At 38.6% G+C, this 14036-nt stretch overlaps 1 non-coding gene across 1 annotated transcript; it reads left to right on the forward strand.

The window, feature by feature from the left end:
* Positions 1-3312: 3312 nt before the first annotated feature.
* LOC145560924 (small nucleolar RNA R71) lies at positions 3313-3419 on the forward strand. Its single transcript, XR_014093516.1, has one exon. It is a non-coding gene; the product is annotated as a small nucleolar RNA R71 (small nucleolar RNA).
* Positions 3420-14036: the final 10617 nt, after the last annotated feature.

Raw genomic sequence — 14036 nt, forward strand, 5'->3', positions numbered from 1 at the left:
CCACGACCAACATGACATGACAAGGCTTAAGGAAACCAAACAAGCTTTTAGATAGAAAATGCTCCATTTGGACTCAAAACATAGAGATATGCACCAAAGAATGCTCACCTTTCTTAATTAAATGAGGGAATAAACGTTCCAAGATGCTCATGGTTGAAAGAGACAAACCTAAGCTAAGCATAGAGAACTAATGATTTCACTCTCCGCCCTAGCCCCATCCAAGACGGTCCACGCTCTCTCCACTAGCTTCAAATCATCCCTTAGTTAGCTCCTCATGATTCCTCGAGGGAATCGGAAAAAGAATTTTTTATGTGGAATCATAAGGTCATCCCGACATCTCAACTATGCATACTCTCTCCATAGGGTTGAAATCTATCTCCCTCCACCGGTCATTGACCTCACCCCTCTAAAGTCAAAGGGTCTTTACTAGGGTTGTAACGTAAGGCTAAGGGTCAAGGCGGGGCAACAATTTGAAAATTTTGGTGATATTTCCTAAGTGAAGCAAAAGGGTGATCAAACCTCAAAAACAAACTCAAGAAATCACCAAACATCAAACAAAAAAAAAAACAATAATGCCATCTCCCCCAAGCTTATTCGACACCCACACTCAATAAAAACAAAAACGACGTAACGCTCCCCCCCAAGCTTGAACAAAGCATTGTCCTCAATGCTAAAGCTAGGGAAGAAAACGAAACCAAACTAGTTTAGTTTTTTTTTTTTTTTTTTTTTTTTTTGTTTTTTTTTTTTTTTTTTTTGTCTTTGCCCTTTTTTTTTAAACTTTGGACGGCTTTTTCTTAAAATTTGCTTTGTTACAAACAATATATACAATTTACTTTCTTGCTTGGTGCAAAGAGCATAATACTTTCTCATTTTATTACAACACAAAACAAACTCTTAAACCGAAATGCTTCACAAACTAAGGGATAGGGAAACGAAAGGTCATAAGGCTTGTAATGTGGCTCATAATCAAGAAAGGGAATAGGCTCAAAGGGTTGGCAAGAGGAGCAAATGCAAAATAAGAACAAAATAAGTAACAAAACAAAAAGAAGATAAAGAAAAAAGAGAAAAATGGTGCCCTTTTCCTCCCCTAGAATTGCTTGGTCACGATCTTGGGAGCTAGAAAACAACACAAGGATTAAGTTATGCATAGTTAAGGATCCTAAATGCCGCTCACAAGAATGATGAAGGCTAGAACAAATGACGCTCACACGGGATAAGAAATAAGCAAATACCAACCAAGGGAATCCTATTCACCATAGAGAGCAACACCATCTTACCACTTTCCCGTGAACTAGGGGTTCAAACGTCCTCAAGAGTTCTAAATCGGGCTACCTTAGCTTACAATGTGTCTAATTCAACCTTAAGCACTCTCAAACCGTGTAAACCCTCATCAACTAGGAAGATAAGCATTCAAAGACACATCATCATGAAAGGCACACAAATCCAAATGAATGAGCAATTCCAAATCAAAATAATTTCAACTCGTCATAGCCATGTTTGTCAGATAAAAAGGGAAAAACAACACAAAAACAAGAGGAAGAAATAAAAAGGTTCACAAATGAGGCATGTAATTCAAGTAAATCCCAATCGTCATACAAATGACCGTTGATAACAACATCAACGATCCCAGGTTCCTTAGAACCAATGCAAACAACCTCGAACCATTCAACTTCTTCCTAAACTAACCTTAAACTAAGCACTCAAAGAAAAATTAAAAGAGTGAAAACAAGAACGGTCTCACCGAGAGGTTGGCTTAAAAGAATAATGGAGCATAAAATCGAGTTCACCAAATGTCACTCCGCTCCAAGCTTCCAAAATGCAACCTACAAGGCAAGATAAGACATAAAAGAAAACATTAAAAGAAAACAAAGAAAGAAAACAAAAAAGAAAAAGAAAAGGGGGGGGAAAGGGTAGAAATCCTCCGGGTTGCCTCCCGGGAAGCGCTTGTTTATGGTCTCTAGCTTGACCCTTCACCTCCTTCAAGGTGGAATAAAGAACATCACCCTCATCAACTTGAGGAGTGAAGCATAGATGCCCCCAAGCTTGAGAACTAGCACTCCTTGAGGTCTCAAATCACCACAAGGGAAAGGAGGGAATGAATCAAGAGCCAATGGTGGCTCATCTTTTCTTTTTCTCTTCTTCTTGTCGTTTCTTCTTCTTTTTTCTCTCTTCTTTCTTTTCCTTCTAAAAGGGCGATGAAGCTTGGAATCCTCGATATTAGGAAGGGTAACCTCACCTTCCTCAAGAGAGCCTTCAAACCAAGCGGGAACTTCAAGAAAGTCATCATACCTCATTGTCACCTTACCATCACATGGAGGTAAGCTCTCATTATCCATCACACCATCGACCACATCAACTCTACATACGCTCACCGCCATAGGGCTCTTCAAAACAACATTCTCAACTAGCCTACAAGGGAAGGGAACCGGGCCTTCAAACTTGCTTGGTTCACTAAAATCTAATGGCTCCTCATTTTGTTCTTGAACCTTCTTCTCAACCACATCCTCCACAACCTTGCCTTCCTTACTTTCATCCTCCTTGCAAGTTTCGAGATGATAAGCATATGAAGGGTTAGTAGATGATTGTAAGGGGAGTTTTGCGGTTAAATGGAGAGAAGAAATGTTGGCTAGTTGGGAGTCAACAACTTCATTGTGAGATTTGATCTCTTGGAATTGTTGAGTGAGAATTTGACGTTGTTGAAGAATTTGGGTTTGTGTGTGGTCGGGTGGTGATTGTTCTTCATACTCTTGAGGATTTTGGTCATGATGTTGACCTTGAAAGTTCCCCATTTGGATGTAAGGGTAAGAAAAATTTTCGGTTAGAGGATTGAAAAGAGGTTCATCTTGGAGGTAGGAGTTTTCTTGTTTTGGAGGTTGTTGAAGTTGTTGAGATTGAGCTTGGGTTACAAACTCTTCTTCCCTCTAAGTCAAAGCCTCACCTTGCTTAGGATTGAACTCTCTACAATACGATGCATCATGATCCGTCCCACCACAACAACCACATGAGAAATCAATGATTTGTGACGGTTTTGAACCCAAACCTACACTTGAGTTCAACTTGGAAAGACCTTCATTCAAGAGTTCAACTATGTGCTTAAGTTGACCGACTTTCTCCAACTCATAAAGATCACCTTGCTTTCCTTGGGACCTTCTTTGACCTCCCCAAGAATAGCTAGTAGCCACCTCTTCAATTATAGCTTCAACTTGGCTTTGAGGGATCTTAATTAATTGGCCACCGGCACCCGCATCTAGATTGGTTCTTGAAATTGGCTCTAAGCCATCATAAAAGAATCTCATGAGCAAATTATGGTTGAATCCATGGTTAGGACATGCTCTAATCATATCCTTAAACCTTTCCCATGCTTCCCCAAGAGTTTCATCCGGTTCTTGCTCAAAAGAAGCTATCTTCCTCCTCATTTTTGCGGTTTGCTCATCGGAAATGAACCTCTTGAGAAAGGCCTTCGCAACATCTTTCCATGTGGTGAGAGAGTTGGGCTTCAAAAGCTTGAGCCATTTCTTTGCTCTTCCGGTGAGAGATTGCCGAAAGAGATGCATACGAATGTAATCTTGGCTCACTTCATTTGTTTGCATCATTGCACACAACTCAAGGAATCGGTCCAAATGCTCAATGGGGTCTTCACTTGCACTTCCGGAAAATTGCTCAACTTGTACCATCCTAGCATATTGTGGATGGATTGTGAAATTAGACTCGGTGGTTGGGAGAAGTATACCACTCGTGAGCTCATAGACTTCCGGATTTCCAAACTCCCTAAAAAGAAGGTCATCCTCTTGTCTTGCCATATCTCTCTTTGAATACAACAAAGCTAAGCACACGATTAGCAATGACAAGTAGGATTAAAAAAAGCAAAATAATAAAAAGAAAGCAAATAAAATGACTCTAACAATAGCAAAAATAAATGCTAAACAAGCCGCTTCCCCGGCAACGGCGCCAAAATTTGATCGAAGTTTCAATAGGTCGTTGGTTCTACTAACCCTAATCAAATTAACAATTTATAATGCCTAAACTTACACTAAACTAGTTAGTGGCAAGTAAAGGGTCGAACCACTAAGGAAGCTCACTCGTCCAACATCAATATCACTAATGCAAGAGTCAAGAGGGGAAATGTTTTTGTTGATATATTAGATAAAAAGCACTAAAACTACGAATAAGCAAAGATAAAGATGAATAAAATCAATAGAAAATTACGCTAGGGATTCGGGGGTGTCAAACATGACTAGAAAGAGGAGAATAACGGTGATTATCATGAAACATATGCCAAAGAACACAAGGTCCTACCTAAACAATTCATTCTCATGCAATAGTCTAGGCAAATCAATGAAAGAAGTCCATGCTGGTTAGGATCATTCTCATGCATCCTATTAGACACAAGCAAATCAAGAGAATAAAGAAACACAATTCATAAAACTCAATTTTAACAACTCATTCTCATGCAATCATTAAAATAGAGGTGATCTTAATCTAGTTCAAATCACTTTCATGCATTTAAACTAGAGGGAAATCAAATAAAGTGTAACAATAATCTCAAGCCATCAAAAATCATATCTTTCATCAATTTAAGGCATGTATTCAATCCAACCATCATCATTAATCCAACATTCAACACATATTTTCCACCCCCTTCCCCTAGCTAAGAAATTAGCCTAGAGAAGAGAGATTAAACATAATAGCAAAACCAAAAATAAATTCAAGAAACACAAAACAAAACATGATTAAGAACAATGAAAACAATAACAAATAGATAAACTAAAAGGATAACAAAAATAAGTAACAATAAAGCAAATAAATAAAGCTAAGGGAAAGGATTAGAGATTACTAGAGAGAGGATTAATGAAAGATGAAAACTTGAAGGAATTGCTTGATTGGAAATTAAACTTGACCAAAAATTGATTCCTTGGAAGAAAATTGAGCAATAATCTACTTTATCTCTCTAAAAACTATCTAATCTAACCTTAAGAGAGAGAAGCTCTCCTAAACTAACTAAGAAAATAGCATAATGGCCTTCTCCCTAATTACCCCAAAAATGGGTATTTATATACAAGCTATGAAAATAAAAGAAAAGAGAAAATGAAATGGAAAATAAAATAAAACAAACAAAAGAAAAAAAGAAAAAGGAAATAGAAAAGGAAAATAAAAGTAAAATTAAAAGAAATTAAAATCCCAAAAGCCCAAAAATCCCATCAGACCCGATTTCCCCTTCTCTTCTTCCTTAAATTCCCTACTCTTGATTTCATCATCAACATCACCACCACGCATTATCAACGGCTCAAATCGAAACACCATCATCACCGACATCTTCATCAACCAGCAAATCAATCAAGGCCGTTAAATTTTTATTAAAACTCGCGTGAGAAGCTCGTGATTGACCCACAATTGCGCGCCCGCACAGACATCGCACAGAGGTCGCGCAAACTTACTGCCTCGACTCTGAATTTGGACTCCAATTGTGTGCGCCTTCTGACAGGGCTGCGCGGCCGCGGAGGAGGCTTGAGATGGTATGAGTTGCGCGGCTATGAGGTGAGTAATTTGGTGGTGATTTGGGTGGTTGTTGTTGATTGGAGGTGGTAATTGTTGGCAGTTTGGTGGCGAAATGGGAGGTGACGGTGGTGTTGGTGGTTTAATTGGGAGGTGTAGCAGGTGTTGCGGGCTGGTCGTTGTTGTGGGGTTGCACGATGGCTGTGGTGTTGGTTGCGGTGATGCTGGGCTGTGAGAACGGCTGATGGTTGGATTGGGGTGATCGGCGGTGGTTGAAATTGGTGCTGTTGGAGTTGTTATTGCAGATTGTTGTTGCAGATGGTGTTGGTGTTTGTTGTTGTAGCTGTTGGTGTTGCGTGGTGGTGTGTTGCTGGTGGGAGCAGGGGAAGTGCAGGGGAGGTTGTGTGTTGTTGCTGTTGTGTTGTGGTGTAGGGTAAGGGGATTGTGTGGTGAAGGATAATAGGGCAGCAGCTAGGGTGTTGCTTGGAAGCTTGTGAATTGTGCTTGAACCTTGGACCCCGAACACAAACTTGACTTTGAAACCCGGAACACCTACAACCAAAAACAACACGAGGGGAAATCGGAAGATAAAATAAAATAAAATAAAATAAGATAAATAAAGTAAAATAAAATAAAATAAAATGCTAAAACTAAAGAAATAATAAAATAAAATAAAATAAACTAGAAACTAGAAACTAAAAGAAAATAAATAAAATGAGAGAAGCGGGAAATTATTAACTAAAACTACAAAAATAAACTAAAAACTAATAAAAAGGGCAAAAATACACAAAATAAAGATAAAAGACGAGAATAAGAAAATAATAGAAATAAAGGATAAAATGGTGAAATTATTAGAAAATAAGCCGGAATACGACTCAATAAACACCCTAAAAGTGACATAAAAGTCACTTATCAAGAGGTTACTCCTCGTACGGCGCAGTTTTACGAGATGATGGGTGTACGTCCCCCGGCACCGTAGTTTGTTCCTGTACTTTTTTATTATTTTTACTTTGTATAGAACTTCGCCTTTTAGTTAGACTCATTTTTTAGACATATTTTGTATATACATACTATTACTAGTTTATTTTATTTATCATGTTTTATTTTCATTTTTTATTATTTTTATTATTATGTGCATGTTTGTGTGTGCAAGAAAGTGTGACAAGTAATTTTGCGCAAAAATTCCAACATTTTTATTATTGATGGAAGGTATCCGACTTTCTCAACCAAAAAGAAAAATGAATAAAAGGAAAAGTCAAATAAAAGCTTGGGTTTATAAAAAACTTGGAAAGTAACCTAAATAAAATCCAAAAAAGAATAATATAATAATATAATATCTATGTTCATTAAAAAAAGAATAAAAAGATGTTTGGAAAAGATAAGGGAGCCGTAAAGTCAATATCAGACATGAATCAAGGTAAAAACGCGATTTTAGAAAGTGCGCATGACGTGGCATATTGGCGTTAGCTGACGCCACACAATTGGGTGTAGCGCCAGGCGCTACACTTAGCGTGTGGCGCCAAGCTTTGGCGTTTGGCGCCAATCGCGGCGTCTAGCGCCAATTAGCGCTTACTCCGTATGCTACCCTAATTAAAACTGCTCCTAAATCGTGCATAAATAGCCCCCTACCCAGCCGATTCTTTTCATAATTTAAGCAAATAAAATAATTCTTGGACTTCGAAAAATAATATCATGTCTCTAGTCACCAAAACTTTTACCCAATACACCAATGAATGGTGTCTGTCTCTTAATGCCAAAGAAAGAAAAGAATTAGATTTGTTTCACTTGGGGGGAATTTATGGTGTTAAAGGGGTAGATCTTGACTTAGATTTCATTCTTACCACTCTAGAATATTGGAATGTTGATACTCATTGCTTTAGAATAGGGTATAATGAAATTAGCCCTTTGCCGGAAGAATTTGGTGCTATTTTAGGTCTCCTTGCAATAGACCTCATAGTAATCCCTAAAATAGATGCATATTATTACAAGGATTTTGAACGCTTCTTCAATTTAAAAGAAAGGGATTTATCAAAAATAGTTGATGGAAACATAGTTAATTTGAAAGAATGTGCTCGCCATTATTTTGATAAACCTCTTTCTGAATCTTTTTATATTTGTAGAAGAAGGGCTTTCTTATTTTGCATGCTTAATAAATTTTTTTCTTAGTAGTGGTAAAAATAATGAGGGTCAATCAATTATAACCACCGTACTAGAACAAATTGAATCAGGGAGAAATCCAATGTCATTGATAGTTGGAGAGACTATGATTAGTCTTGATGAATTGAAAAGGAACCCAAAAGCACCTTTTCGAGGCTCTCCAATTTTATTACAGGTAGAAAAATTATATTTTTAATTATAGAAATAAAAAAAATATATTTTTGTATAGTAATAATAATTTATTTGCATTGCAATTTTTTTTCTTTACAGATGTGGCTAATGGAAAGGCTAGAATTAATTAGCCCTCCGGACAACATTGAGAAGAACACTCCAAATTGCTTCGTGAGGAGGAAGAAACGCTTCTCTAAAATTGGGCGCAATGAGTGGAGAAGGGTCTTCGAATCTCGCAATTTTGCTATCAAGTGGGTCGTCCCGTGGTGGAAAATAGAAAGGATGGTTGGTGTCAACAAGCAACCTTTCTGCCGTCTTCCAAGTTTGTCTCGTATGACTTACTACTATCCCTGCAGGGTAAAAAGACAATATGTCTTGCTTCAGAATATTCCTTCCGGAGATCTTCGTCCTCCCTACGAGTACCCTGTATCCCAAGAAGTAGACAGATTTGATGCTTATTGGAGTACTAGACCTTTATGGGAAGTAATTACCTAAAAGGTTCCTCCTTCCTTGCCCAATGATGTGAAGAAGTGGTTGCTGAGGAAACCCTCAAAGGACTTGAAGAAAGATCGGGGTAAAACCGATGTGAAGAGTCGTCTAGGTGACAGGGTGATCTCTGCCAAGGAACGCTTACGTGAAAGAGTTGAATTCAAAACACCTGCAATGCCTAGGAAGAAAAGTACTACAAAAGATAAGGGAAAAAGGAAAGCTGACACCACAGATAAAAAGGTTTGGGTAGAAAAGAAGCATGGAGTCCTAACTGAAGGGGAAACTATCTACTCTAAGATTGAATGTAGGTCCTCTAAAGGATGCCTACTAGCTAAGGTTATGGATGAGGAGGAGGAAGCAGACAAAAATTGGAAAAGGGCTAGGAAAGAAAAGAAAGATTAGGAGCATTGCTTAATTTCCAATTACTAGACTTAGTTTATATTTTTTATTTAAAGTTAATTTATTTCAACTTTATTAAAATTCCATCAATAATTTAATTTTATTATATTAATGAAATTTCAGCTTTTAATTAATTATTTACTTTAAATTTATTTTATTAAAGCAATGAAAACCGAAAAAAATTAATTTTCTAGAAATTCTTCAAGTACGGAAGACGAAAATTTTCCGAAAAACACCGAAATATGCCCAGAATTTAGCTGTGAATTGGCGCCGCTTATTTGCGACTGGCGCCGACCACAGCGGTCTGGCGTCAGGCGCAAGTGTCGTCGGCTGGCGCTTATGGTCGTTAGCTTGCGCCAGCATTTTCTCTGCGACGCCGATATTTCGCCGATATTCTGTTGAATTTTTAATTAATTTTGGGACGCAAGAATGTCGAAAAATAAAGTGGCCGCACCCGTAAAGGGTTGCCTACGTATCCTTTCGTAAGAAATCAGGCCAAACGTAGCTCTCTTGAGTATCCTACTCAAGTAATTATGGGTAGTATTTCTTAAGTTGGTCAAGATTTGTCATGTTCGAGAACTCATTGCCATCTATATCAGTTAGTTTTGCTGCACCTCCTGACAGGATCGTTTTGACAATGTAGGGTCCAGACCAACTAGGTTTAAATTTTCCTCTTGGATCTAAAACATTTTTCCTTAATTCTTTTAACACCAAGTCTCCTACTTTGATGTTTCTTGTCTTGACCTTCTTATTAAAATGCCTAGCCATACGAGTTTGATAACACTGAGTGTGATGTAGAGCTTCTGGTCGTTTTTCATCGAGTAAAATTACCTCTTCATATCTTGCCCTAGTCCATTCAAATTCATCGAGTTTGCTCTCTAACGCGATACGTAGAGATGGAATTTCTAGTTCGACAGGTTGTACGACATCCATTCCATATACTAAGGAAAATGGCTTATTTCCTGTTGATGTACGGATCGACGTAACCCCACAATGCGAAGTGAAGTTTGTCAGGCCAATCTTTATAATTTTCCGTCATTTTTTCGATGATAGTCTTTAAATTTTTGTTAGCTGCCTCAACTGCTCCATTTTCTTGAGGTCTGTAAGGGGAAGAATGATGATGTTGAATGCCATATTTTTGTAACAATTCCTCACATTCGGCTTGAAAGTGAGTTCCGTTGTCACTTATCATTTCATGTGGGACTCCATATCGACAAATAATATTCCTCTCGATAAAGAGTGTTACATGTTTTGCAGTGAGTTTAGCGTATGATTGCGTTTCGACCCACTTTGTGAAGTAATCAATTGCTACTAATATATATTCGTGGCCTCCTGTTCCTGGCGGAGTGATTTTGCCTATGATGTCAATTCCCCATGTAGAGAATGGCCATGGCGACGTATAAGTGTAGAGTAAGGATGGAGGAATATGTTGTAAATTGGCGTAGATTTGACATTTAGGGCATCTTTTTACATATTGATGATAGTCTTTAAATATCCTTCTCTCATTATTTTTTGGACTAACATTTTGTCGTTTATAAGAGTGCCACAGATTCCTTCGTGGACCATTCTCATTGCTCTTTGTGCATCCTTTTTTCCTACACATAAGAGAGCTCGACCCTTAGGTACTATTTTATGTAGCTCGTTTCCTATGAGTACATATAGGAAAGCCAAGAGTCTTAATGCTCGTTTTGCTCTTTTGTCAGCATGGGGAGGATATTCTCCATTGGTGACATAATTGAGTATATCCGTGTACCACGGTTCTTCTTCTTCTTCTTTCTCTTCGTCTTGGACTACTTCGTCATCTTCTACAGCCTGGATGTATGCTGGTTTGTGCCTTTTCTCTATCGTTAAAGGCATTTGCTCGATTTCTGTGGGAATCCTAACCATTGAGGCTAGTCTTTCCAAGGCATTAACAAATTGATTTTCTTCCCTTGGTAGATATGTGTATTCTACCTTCTCTAACTGATCGGTAAGAGTTTCCAGATAGTTTTGGTAAGGGGCTAGACTTTCGCTCCTTACTTTCCACCTTTTAGATATTTGATTTATAATCAAAGAAGAGTCCCCGAATATCCTTAACTTTTTTACTCCTAATGCCAAAGCTGTTTCAAGGCCTACCACGCATGCTTCATATTCAGCAGCATTGTTGGTAATGTCGAAATCAAGCTTTATGGAGATTGGAACATGCTCTTCTTTATGTGATACTAATAATACTCCAACGCCACATCCCTTTTGGTTTGAGGCTCCGTCGAAGTATAAGGTCCAGGTATCATCTTCAGTGACCATTAAGTCTTCATCTGGAAATTCATTGTCTTTTATTGGCGTCGAGTCTTCTATTGGGAAATCTGCTAGAAAGTCTGACACCACGGATCCTTTGATAGCTTTTTGTGGCATTAACCTTACATCAAACTAGGCTAGATTGACTGTCCATCTCGATATGCGTCCATTGAGTGTAGATTTCTCAAATAGATACTTGAGTGGATCTAATCGGGAGACTACAAAGACGGTATGCACTAGCATGTAATGTCTTAACTTGGTTGTGGCCCACACCAAGGCGAGGCACAACATCTCGAGTGGTGTATAGCGTGCTTCGTATTCGAGCATCTTCTTGCTTAGATAGTAGATTGCGTTTTCTTTGCCTTCTACTTCTTGTGCTAGCATAGCTCCCATTGTCTCTTTGGTAACCGTCAAATATAACCTAAGAGGTATTCCGGGAAGTGCTGGTGCTAATACGGGAGGATTTGCAAGATAGGCTTTGATCTTTTCAAAGGCTTTTTAACACTCATCATCCCATATCACTAGTACATTCTTCTTAAGCTTTTTGAAGATTGGTTCACATATTGTTGTCAATTTTGTTATGAACCTACTTATGTATTGCAACCGGCCAATAAATCCTCGAATTTGTTTCTCAGTTTTGGGCGGTGGCATTGACATGATTGCTTTGATCTTGGTTGGGTCTATCTCTATTCCTCGAAAGCTTATGACATAACCTAAAAGCTTGCCTGAAGTGACTCAAAAAGCACACTTAGATGAATTCAACCTCGTATTATACTTTCTTAGCCTTTCGGAAAATTTCCTTAAGGCTTCTTAATGGCCTGGACGGTCTTTTGATTTCACAATCATGTCGTCGACGTATACCTCGAATTCTTTATGCATCATGTCATGGAGTAAGGCAGTTGTTGCGCGTTGGTAAGTAGCACCCGCGTTTTTCAACCCGCATGGCATTAACGTGTAGCAGTAAGTACCCCATGGTGTTATAAAAGTTGTTTTCTCCATGTCTTCTTCTGCCATGAGAATCTGGTTGTAACCTACGTACCCATCCATGAACGAGAGGAGCGCGTGATTTGCCGTGTTATCTACTAGAATATCGATGTGTGGCAAAGGGAAGTCGTCCTTTGGACTTGCCTTATTTAGATCTCGATAGTCGACACACATTCTTACCCTTCCTTCTTTCTTCGGAACTGGGACGACGTTGGCGACCCATTCGGGGTATTTGGATACCTTGATGAAACCTGCATTTATTTGTTTTTGAACTTCTTCTTTTATTTTAAGAGCTACGTCGGGTTTCATTCGACGTAACTTTTGTTTTACGGGTTTCATTCCTGGAGTTAGTGGTATACTGTGTTGAGCTATTTCTCTTAATGTCTGGCATATCCTCGTATGACCAATCAATTACATCGATAAATTCTTTAAGTAAGTTAATTAAATCGGTTCTTTCTTGTTCATTTAGTGTTAATCCGATTTTAACTTCTCTTTTATTGGTTGAATCATTTGAGATATCAACCGTTTAAGTTTCTTCAATTACCGGTGTTTTCTTTTCGAATGTTTCCATTGCTTTAATAAGTTCTTTGTCTTTTTCATTGTTATTTAAGCAATACTCGTCATCGTTAGTTAGAGAAGAGCACAAGAAATAAGGAGAAGGAGAAATATTATTATACTCTGAGATCATTATATCAAAGAGTGATATGTCCTCAGGGACTTGATCACTAACTAATCTAGGAAAAGAAATAGCAAGGGAAGGTGCTACTACTAAAGACCTAGAGGACTTTATAGGGAGAGACTCCGACTCAGACTCTGGCTCAGACGACTCTTCAAACATTGGTCCTTGCCCTGTTGTGATGGATACTTTTCTTCCGCTTGGAGTAGTCACCTTGATAGTCTTGCGCCACCCTTGTAGTGATCCTTCAGCTGGATTGATTAACTTTGAGGGATCGAAGCTTTCGCTTAGTAGGATTGTTTGATTGAGCGAGGAGTTGTGTTCTCTGTAAGTTGGCTCATTCTTTTCTAGCCCAAATAGTAATCCCATGACGTTAAAGTCAAAGCATGGAGGTGCTTTCTCCTTATGGACAAGAGTTGGGATTTCATCTGTGAAATAACAATCCATGAAAATCTCGAATCCTGGTTGCCTTATGGTGTTTACAACGTATGGCTCGGGAAATTCATGGCATGGATAGTCTTCTCCTTCTTTTATAAATTGGCCATTAAGTGTAAGAGGGTATTGATCCATTGGGATTGCTTTCTTTTGAATACGAGCATCTCTACGTGCCTTTGACTTTTCCTAGGCTCGCTAGAGATCTTTCCGAGTCGGTTCGAAACCAAGTCCGAAAGTGTCTAGCTTAGGGAGGACAGGTGACTTCAGCGATTTTGCTATTCCTTTCTTCTTTCCTAGGGTCATCCCAAGAAAATGTCCTTGTTTCTTCTGCATAGCATTTAAAATCATGTTGGAATGGAGGTCATGGCAAAGAGGGGTCCTTTCATCCTCCTGGATTAAGGAGACTTCTTCGTTAAAGCCCCATAAGTCTTCATCATCCTCGTCGTGCTCCACATTAATGATTGGATTTTCTATAGACTTGATCCTCATAGGCGAAGCATCGATGGTGATAGGAATTCCCCCAACTATAGCTTTTACTTATTGGTGGAGAGATGAGGGGACGGCCGTTAGGTCATGAAGCCAAGGGCGCCCCAATAGTAAATTGAACGAAGCTTTAATGTCTACAACTTGGAAAGTAGTAGCATGTTCTATTGCTCCCGCTGTTACATTCAGAGTAATTTAACAAGAGCTTGACGTCGAGTGTTGTCGTAGGCCCTTATTCCTTGTCTAGACGGATTTAAATATTCATCGCTTATGCCTAGCATCCTCGCAGTTCTAAGTGGACAGACGTTGATGGCCGATCTATTGTCTATTAGAGTCATAGGAACATTCATTCTCTTGCAAACTACTGTGAGGTTTAATGCCTTGTAATGTTTGTCACCTTCTGGAGATAAATCCTTGTCGGAAAAGGTGATCAAATTAATTGGACTAGGAAGATCACTTGTGAGAAAGTTGGCTA

This window comes from Chenopodium album, chromosome 9 (assembly GCF_948465745.1).
Source record: "Chenopodium album chromosome 9, dcCheAlbu1.1, whole genome shotgun sequence".
Taxonomy (NCBI): Eukaryota; Viridiplantae; Streptophyta; class Magnoliopsida; order Caryophyllales; family Amaranthaceae; genus Chenopodium; species Chenopodium album.